The 10,229-nt window shown below is 37.4% G+C and overlaps 1 long non-coding RNA gene and 1 pseudogene across 1 annotated transcript; one reads left to right on the forward strand and one right to left on the reverse strand.

Moving 5' to 3' along the window:
- The first annotated feature begins 1,326 nt into the window (after positions 1-1,326).
- Positions 1,327-2,100, forward strand: LOC143622678 (uncharacterized). Its single transcript, XR_013151765.1, has 3 exons — positions 1,327-1,467; positions 1,537-1,675; positions 1,986-2,100. It is a non-coding gene; the product is annotated as an uncharacterized LOC143622678 (long non-coding RNA).
- Positions 2,101-4,638: 2,538 nt separating this feature from the next.
- LOC143622679 (calmodulin-like protein 30 pseudogene) lies at positions 4,639-5,204 on the reverse strand (annotated as a pseudogene).
- Positions 5,205-10,229: the final 5,025 nt, after the last annotated feature.

The raw sequence follows: 10,229 nt of genomic DNA on the forward strand, positions 1-10,229 counted from the left end.
TCATTCCTTTGTATTATAAATTATGTATTATGTTGTAGTATATTTAAATGACTGACAAACCAAATAGGTATCGGCCAAATGCGAGGCTCGGAGTGCATAAGTCAAACTCTTTTTGCAATAAATGCAATACTAATATTTAGTGTACCATAGTATCCAAAGAGGATATATGCAGTGCCTAGCTTGAAACCAGACTAACCTAAAATTTGAAAAATCAAAACAATGATAATGGACCGGGTGGGTTTGGCTTAGGTTTGGTTGGGCGAGTTTCAAATCTTTGTTGTTGGCTTAAATATTCTTTTGCATTTTAAAGTATGTTTCTTTGGTTTCAGGTTGGCTTGAAGGACTTGTAGAAAATCATGACATTTATGCTAAATGTGAGTACACTATACACCTTTTGTGTTTTCTTATCACAATAAAATATTGAAGTTGATTTTATTACTTTTGCTTGTACCATGTTTTCCAACTTCTAACATATCAGAAGTTGTGTTACTCAAATCTGGGTAGGAACATTACCCACTTGAATAAGCTGATTTGTCAAACCAGTTTTTGAGTGAGCGTTTAAATTTACATATCGTCATATCCGCTCTTAAAGCTTCACTTTTTTTTAATTTTTTTAAAATGGATAAGATTAGACTGACTCTTGGAAATATTTTCATTTTTGGAATATATTTTTAAAATGGCTATTATATGTTAAAGTTCATGAAAGAGAGTTGATGATGGGTGGAATACTGGTCAATGACAATGTAATTATATCATCCTTTCTCTTTTCATTTTTTATCATACGCTTACTGTTTATAGGGTATTGTGTATCGATACAACGGATAAGAAAGGTTAAAAAGATGAGCAACCACAATGGTTACATGTTGTATAAAAAGATGAATGGTTGCATAAACTGACCATACTGCTTTTTGTAAACAAATCTAATCCGAAAGAGTTGTAACTCATATCGAAATAAGCCCAAAATAGCTCGAATGTTCTTTGATCTGTAAACAAAACTTGAAATACCAAGACTGCCTATGCGTAAAATTTTGTTGAAAGTGCCAAAACTGCCCTTGTAATTTGAATTGATAATACAAACTCTTAAATTCAAACGCGAATCTCAATTATGAAACTATAAATAAACAAAGTGATGGCAGATTTACCCTTGGATGCACAATATGTTATTTGACTTTGACCTAATACACCACTTCTTACCAATTTTGTTGCAAGCATTAGTGACCCGTTAATAGATGGGTTGCAGTAATTTACCCTTGTTGTAAGCTTTAGTGATCCATAACTTGCTATTTCATTTAATAGTTCAATTTGATGACCCATTACTTGTTTCATTTAATAGTTCAATTCTGTTGTAGTCAATGTTTCTAAAGTTTTGCTCTCATTACAGAAAGGGCAATTAGAGTTTAGGATTTTGGTAAAGTATGAGAAGACGGTATATGGCAACATACATAAAGCCCTGCTCAACGACATGAAGTAAGTTATCTCATTAGATATGCATAAGTGAATAACTATATACTTTTGGTCATTTAACATTTAATATAGTTGACTTGCAGGTTCAACCAAGCAAATGATGGAACGATTAATACAACATCTTCAGACAAAACCGTTAGTAGCACTGATTTAAGAGGAACGATCTGGTTTATCAACTTCAGTGATTAACCTCAATCTAAGTGGATGACGGGTAATCTCTTTCAGCCCTTGATTATTGTTATTGTTATTGTTATTGATTTTTTTAAACCTTTTTAGTGTGAATGTTTTTTATGCGTCTGATTTAAGAAGCGTAAGATTTTTTTGATTTTTTTTTATCAAACTTCATAACATATTCCATTAAAGAAGCCATAAGTTTGAATTAACAAAGATATTCTTTGGTTAAGTATTAAACTTTTATAAAGGAGAAGTAGTCTTCATTGTTGTAGTTCTAAAACTTTATAAAAGTACTTTTGTAAATGGTTGCATGTAATCTAAATATCTAATGTTATTTTGTGTTTCAGCCTGCTGTTATATATTGTAGCAGTTGTTATTGGGTGCTCATTGCCTTTGGAATGGGGGAGGTCAAACCGGTAAGCTTTGATCTGCTGTATATAATTTTTTTATTCATTTGGTTTTAGAAGATTTGTAGCTAAAGTGGCAAAATGGGCGGGTTAGGATATAATGATCAAAATAGATTTAGGTTAGGTTAGGTTGAATAGATCTGCATCCACTTTTTTGTTCTCACTTTTCTTAAACATGATTATAGAAAGGACAAACTACTGGGAATGTAAATAAACCTTAATATAAAGTCATCGAGTGAGGATGCGAGTTCGTAGTTAAAACGACCTGTTACGCAGCGAGTGTGTGGGTAGCATATGTTCAGATATTCTTCATTTGTTATACTTTAAACCCCTTATTAGAATGAACAGTTCATGTGTGATGGTGGTATGTAATAACGTTTGGTGTGTGTTTGGCAGATATTGACAAGTCCATATATGAAGCTACTACTTGTAATCGGACACATAAGTATGCAGTTGGCTGATCTTCAAAGCATGTTAGTTTTGGTCTTTTATTTATTTTTTGCTAAGATAACATTTTTCTTAGTTGTTTATGGAACTCGAATATTTCTTAGTTGTTTATGGAACTCGTATAACATTTTGTTAGTATTGAACATATTTGATATAAATATTTAGTTTTATTTGTGTTTGAATGCTGATTATGTAAATATTGTGTGTGTGTAGAAAGATTTTTCAATAACTTCTTTTGCAAAAAAAAAAAATTTGGCGTCCAAAAAAGTGGTTTCAAATCAGGTCGCAAGATTTGCGACTGCAGGCGCGGTAGCAAGATTTGCGATTGCAGCCTTGGTTGCAACATTTGCGACCGCAGCAGTGGTTGCAACATTTGCGACCGCTGCAGTGGTAGCAAGATTTGCTACGGCACAGTGGTTGCAATAGTAACAGCGGTCGCAAAGCAGTCGTAACAGAGCAATTGCGACCTGTGTTTTTCCGACGGCATTTTCGGTTGCAAAACGCTTGCAATAGGGCAGTTGCGACCGTTTTGCGACTGGAAACGTCGTCACAAATGCCTAGTTTTCTAGTAGTGTGTGTATATATATATATGCACATGTATGTATGTGTGTGTGAGAGAGGGGTTTCAACCGCGCCGGCCGTTCAAATGCCCGGATCCTCACCGCCCACCCCTCTGTGATGTTTGCCGCCCACCGTGCCTCAAAAAAAACCCATCTGCGCCCCATAACGAATGGTCTTATAGATTCTATATCATTTGGTTTGTCCTATCAGAACGTAACCTCTTCAAAACTTTGTTTTGATTTGGATTTGAAAAATCTGTTCTAGTTTAGTTTGAATTTGTGTTGATTCGATTCGAATTAAAAAAAAATAACCTAAATTTAAAAGCCAATATTCTTAAAATTCTATACACAACACAAAAAAAAAAGAAAAAAGAAAAAGAAAAAAGAAAAAAAACTGTATATATAAATTGAATTCGAACTTGGAATCACAATGACAATTTAATGTGATTTGGAAACTCGAAGTTGTAGTTTAAATTTAGAGCTTTTCGAGTTCCATGAAGATATTGAACATCATCGAGAAAAACCAAAGATAGCTTTAGAAGCATTGGTACCAATATCCTTATCGACTTAGCTTAGCATTCTCCTATTAAGACTATAAGGTGTACATACCATTTTACCTCTCATTTTATTGCGACACATCAGTGTCACATCATACATCACTCTACTCCACTATTTTCAACAATATCATAGAAATGGTTACAATTTCAACACTTCCCTCTATTTCTAAATAAAATAATAATATTAGTATAAGTAGAGTTAATTTAATATAACTTAAACAAAAATATTAAATTTTGTGTACAAACGTAAAATAAAAAAAAAATCGAGTACTCATTGTTGTGGAGTAGACAAAAACGTAAATATTTGGCTAAGCTTGTCGGTTCAAGCATGTGCCAAAGTCGTTTACGAGACAAAAAAAAATGATTTTTTTCAAAAAAATCTGTTTTCGTTAAAATTTATACCGGGATGTTCATAAAATTTTTTTATACAAACCTATGTATTTAGTTTTTTTTTTAAATTAACAAAAACAAATTATTAACTAAAACTATTTAACCTACTTAAATAAATATGAAGGTTTTTTTTTAAATTATAATTAAAATATGAAATTACATATTAGGTTAAAAACAAGTCCACATTCATCTCTTCTACGACTCCACCCCATGAGACCTGCAACTTCCCATATTCTTCTCACCATCATCCTGAACTTGAACATGTGATTCAAAATTTAACACCCCATTTAAAAGAGAGGAATGTGTTTAAGTTGGGCGGCACTCTCTTCGGCGAAAGATCCACAACACTTTTACCGATTTGTGAAGTTGGGCGGCGTCGACAACACCGGGGTGGTGTTTGCCGCCGGCACCACCCGCCACCTCAGCAATTCAACGACAAAACGGTAGCCACACCGTATAGCCTAATAATAAACCAATAAAAGAACAAATTTATACAAAAAAACGTCACAAAAATTGCCCACACAATTGATTCCAGACAGTTTTCTAAAGCAAAAAAGATACATATTCTTGTTATATCAATGTTGAAATTAATTATTTGAACCTTAGGTTACATTATTATTACTACATATCCTGTCACCATGTTAACTAGCAACTTCAATACTTCATGCCAATTTCATGGTACGAGTCATTAACCCCATAAACTCATCCACATCAATCATCCCATCACCGTCGGCATCCGCCCCTCGCACCATTTTCCGACAAGCCTCTAAGCTACACCTCTCTCCAAGCTGCCGAAGCACTTGAACCAACTCCTCCGCCGTTATTTTCCCGTTACCATCCAAATCAAACACCTTAAACGCACTCTTAATATCACCCGTCTTAACTCCACCATCAGACTTTTGTGCATTCATGAACTCGTTAAAGTCAACGTACCCATCGCCGTCAGTGTCTATAGCTTGAAACGCTTTGGCTAGCTCGGACTTAGTGGTCTTGTTACCTAGTACTGATGCGGCTGAACAGTACTCTTCCTTGGATATCTTTCCGTCCTTGTTCTTGTCGAATTTGTTGAACACTTGTCTCATCTCGTTGGTGTTTGGTTGGAAAACTGTTGGTGAAGTGGGTTTTGATGGCGGAATAAGTTGGGTTTTTGGTGTGGTTTTTTTTGACCCGCCATATTTGAAACTAAAGAAACTCTTGCTTGACATTGTTTTTGTGAATTACAAGTTATGTTTTGGTAAAGTGAAGTGTGGTTTGCTCTCTCTTTATACATGATCATACGCGCAAGTATCAAATCTATATTGTTTTTATATTAATTTATTATGTAACTTTAAGCATCTTAATAAATAACATAGAATTTACCCCCACACCATTTGATGTAGTGGCAAAGATGATTTAATAACAAATTAGAGGTTGGTATTCAAGCTCTAAGACTGGTCACTCTGGGGCGAGGTTGGGATGCTTTTTGTGTGCGGAACACCGCGTGGGGCGTCGTTGAAGGCTGGGCGGCGAGGGTGGGATCGTTTGAACGGCCGGCGCCGTTGAACAAATTGGCGGGGCCCTTCACTTTCCTCTCTCAACCTCTCACACACATACATATATGATATATTATATGATATATATATATGTATATATATATATATATGGGCGCCAATGGGCATTAAACCATAGTGAGACATTATTGGTTGGGGGCTTCGAAGCCCCCGATGGTTACGTTGCGCTGACGTGACACTGGGAAGGGGTTTCGAAGCCCCTCACCATAGAGGATGGTCTAAGGACACATGTAAATAATATTTGGTTATTCAAAAATTAATAATAAATAAATAAACATAGAATTTATAGTATGGTGATTAAACTAACTTAGACCATCCTCTATGGTGAGGGGCTTCAAAACCTCTCCAATGTGACACGTCAGCGCCATGTAAGCACCGGGGGCATCGAAGCCCCAACCAAAGGCGCCCCATAATGGTTTAATGCCCCAAAGGCGCCATATATATATATATATATGTTTGTATGTGTGAGAGGAGGGCTTCAACCGCGCCGGCGGTTCTGTCGCCCGAACCGTTGCCGCCCGTCGTCCGTTGGCGCCCCACGGCGGTGTTCGGCGCCCACGTCGCCCAAAAAGCCCCCCATAGGGCGCCCCATAGCACATGGTCTTAGAAACCGTTATGAATACCTGATCTCAAAGAAAAAGTCTGTAGGTCATATAAGGTTAAGAGCATACCCTATCTTCTTCTATTTCGTTCACAAGTCTCTTAAATTTTTTATAATTGAGATCATCTAATTAGTCACAAATTCAAATTGTGTGCAAAATGAGATTAACCAAGGGGTTTTTGCGATGACCTTTTCGGTCTGAAATACCAAATAATCATTTTTCTAGTAGTGACAAACTTTTTGTCTGGGAATACCCACTAATAGGAATGTAACAAACTTTTTGTATGGAAATCAGCGTTGTTCTTGGCTTTAAACCTGCACTTCAACGTTAGAACGATCATCATACAAAAGTCAATAGGGCCCTTAAATGCTCTTATACAATGTGTAGGGAAGATGGGTGGGGTGGCACTCCATTCCACATCAACTCCAAAATCTTGTTAAACAACTACACAAAGTTGAAGAGGACGCTAATGAGTGTAGATCCCCATTGACGCTACCACGTAAACGACGCCAAGGCTTAAGGGTGTGGGGCCAGACTTTATTCCAACCAATTAAATCATCCTATTCACATTTAAAAAAATACTTGTGTATTCCGTTAAACTAATAAATGTTTTAAGTAAAAAAGTTAAGTCTCTTCGCCTACATGGTCATCACATGATGATAGTTTTTGTATTATTTAATAACTTAACTATACATGGTCTTACAATATTATGTATCTAGCATGTCATTTGCTAGTACATCACAAAATATTAAACTCAAGCACAATTAGTACACATACAAATCTTGGTTTGATATTGTTCCTTGCCTAATATTCTCATGCATTGAACCTTTTTATATGGCCACTAAAATCGTTTATTCGTATACAACTTCACGTTCTAATTCCAAACTACACATGTTTGACGTGTTATTCATTATGTCCAATTAACCATCAACTTTTGTCACCTCTTATCAACGTACCTAAAATGCCTTTCGTTTATTGAAGTACATATTATAGAGAAATCTAGTATACTACGGCCCAAGTGAAATAAAATAAACATCCGAAATTAAGAATTAAAAGTTGAAAATATAGGTAAGTCAACTCATAACCAGACGACACAGTTTCACGACTCAAACCAAATCTAAAGTATACCCTTTGTTTAATGTATCCACCTGGACACCGAATCCACCACCCAATTGATTCTTTTCTATAAATGGAATTAAATATATATTGGGATCTTCGGACCTAACGATGGGTGGAAAGTCTTGGTATACATTGCTTTGTGGAGAATTGAACATTCGAGCCTACCAATGAGTTGAGTTAGGCACCACGAACTTATCTAAAAAGAATCTTAATAGAATGTTAAGAGACATCGGATCGAGAATAAATAGACAATACACGCAGCGGAATTTATATATAATCGAAAATGGTTAATGGTTTTGTTACTTTACTCGATCATACCTGTCACTTTGTTAGGGCTGGCCCAAGCATAAGGCGGGCCGGATAACTGGCCAAAGCACGTAATTTTTGGAGGCTAAAACTTTTTTTATATATGTTTATAAAAATTTTTTTTTATAAATAGGTGAGTATTTAATATTAGGCCTAATAACTTTTTTTATCCATAATTCCTTAAATTTATTGGGCCCAAATTAAATTAGCATATATATTTCGTTATTCGTTAGGGCCTACAAGTTTTTATATTTCGGTTCGACCGATGTAATTAAATTCTCAAAGATAACTTTGATACATGTAATATTGTTCGGCATCTTAACCAACTTTTATATGAAGTTTATAAAAACTACAAACATTATACATTTGAGTCAACATAAAGACCGGAAATATTATAAAAAATTATTAACTTAAAACCGGATCAACAACTTGTATAACAGGTCTATGTAATGAAAAGATATAGCTCGTAGGAGTATTTTTCCTTTAAAATCGAGAATTCCCAAATGTCTTAGAATTTTAACACATATATTTTAATTTTACTCCTAAATATATATACTATAATGGTAGTATAAGTGTGATCATAATTCATAAACAAGCTTATCCTAATATCCCAATTCCCAGCCCATGATTTAAAAATTATTGTGATTTAAACCTAATAGCGATAAACAATATTAGCTAAACCCATGATTTTAGAGGTTCAAACAATCAAACATTATTTAAAAAGAAAAAAAAACGAAAAAGAAGCTGCAAAAAGATTAGGAAGCAGCGTCTGAAGCACCAATCATCCCTTGGACCTTTTGACGGTTCGCTACCGGTCATTCTAATTTCCATTGCCGGTAGCCAATTGAAGAAACACTAATCGACCCCGGGCAGATTACGGATAATCTGGGGGTTAAATAGATGTTTCCCACGAGGGGTTAGATCCGGCGAAGATGGTTCTTCTGATAACCTGCAAAACAGACACCGTGAGCTCGTCACTGAGAAGGGGGGTACCTCCTTGTGACCACCCTCCGGCGTGAGAATCAGACTAGATTGCTCTTGAATATAAGTGTATATTAAGAGAATAACTAGAGCAGATATCAGGTAATATATCAAGATATGAGATATGAGATAAGATGATACCATTCCAAGGTGTTGGAGTATTTATAGCCGAAGGTAGGTTTCCAAGCAGGTAGAGCCGGCTGAATAGTGTTCCTGTTCTGCCAACTGTGGGCTACGCACATGCCATGCTGGTGGTTGGTGGGTAGGCAGCGGCTGATAGTGACCAGGCCGGCTGTGTACTATTCCTGTTCCACCAACTGCAAGCTATGCACGTCCTCCGACAGGTTGGTGAGTAGGCAGCGGCTAATAGTGACATACAGTACAAGAGCGTGCTGCTCGTCATACTGTTGTCAATGAGCTGTCGTATCTTTGGTCAGATCTTTTGTCCATACCTCGTCAGGTACAGTACAAAAGATCCTCCAGTATCGTACGGACTGGCTTATTTGGGCGGGAGTTTTCCCGGCTTTGTGCGGGAGTGTTCCCGGCTTGCTCACTCCTTCTTCAGGTGACATTACTGAATTATTTAAGAGTTAAGTGCCTTGTGCGTGTAGCCTTGCTGCGCAGGTAGCCTTCCCTGATGGCTTGTATCCGCAGCTGCGGGAACAGGCGGAGTACTTCACCATTGGGAGGCTTTTCCTGCGGGAACAGCTTGCGTACTGCGCGTAAGGACGTCACGTCTCTGAGCATGGTGGGTCCTGTGGGCCCAGTTGGTTTCTGCGCAGACGTCCCTCAAGGGGTTGCGAGTTTAGCCTTTGCGCAGACGTCCCTGTTGAAGGTGAGTCTTGCGGGTTCAACTGCGCAGACGTCCCTCTTTGAGGTGAGTCTTGCGGGTCCAACTGGGCTCTACTGGGACCTACCTATTCAAGTCCCCCCAGTCCAATGTTCTTCTCATGAATTGTTAATAAGTGAGGTGAACTTTTGGACTTAAGCAAAGGGTTTTGGAAAGGGTTTAGTTTTAAGGTTTTCCATGGGGATTCTTCCCGCGGAAGTCCTAATGTCACGTGCAGAAATTCCCGACTTTTCTGCTTGATCTTTGGGTATGATGCGGGTAGGTCTGTAACCTCCTCGCAAGTCAGAAGCGTTGAGTTCCAGTTGTGTAGATTCTCCATGAGGTTTTGGTAATTTTGAACATAGTGATCAATTATGTTAAACAACCAATTCCATCTTGGAGCTTCAAACAATCTAGTTCTCGATGTTCCCGCTATGCGGGGATGTTATTCCCGTTTCCGCAAGCATGGCCCAGGAGATCCTTCTTGGTTTCAATTCCCTGCGGAGTGCTAGGTATGTGAAGGGTTTCGCCTTGACACTGTACCCGCACTTGTCTTATAGTTACTTTACTTCCAAGGTATTCCTGGCTTCAATTCCCTGCGGGTGCTAAGTATGTGAAGGGTTTTGCCTTGACACTGTACCCGCACCCGTCTTATGGTTACTTGGTTGCCGAGGTATTCTTGGCTTCAATTCCCTGCAGGTGCTAAGTATGTGAATGGTTTTGCCTTAACACTGTACTCGCACATGTCTTATAGTTACTTGGTTGCCAAGGTAAGGGGTATATTCCCGCTTACTTTTGAATCTTTTTGAATTTTTTTGAATTTCGAAGAGTTGGTGAAAGGAT

This window comes from Bidens hawaiensis, unplaced genomic scaffold (genome assembly GCF_021521415.1).
Source record: "Bidens hawaiensis isolate Kalapana, Puna unplaced genomic scaffold, B.hawaiensis_p1.1 tig00003241_1, whole genome shotgun sequence".
NCBI lineage: Eukaryota > Viridiplantae > Streptophyta > Magnoliopsida > Asterales > Asteraceae > Bidens > Bidens hawaiensis.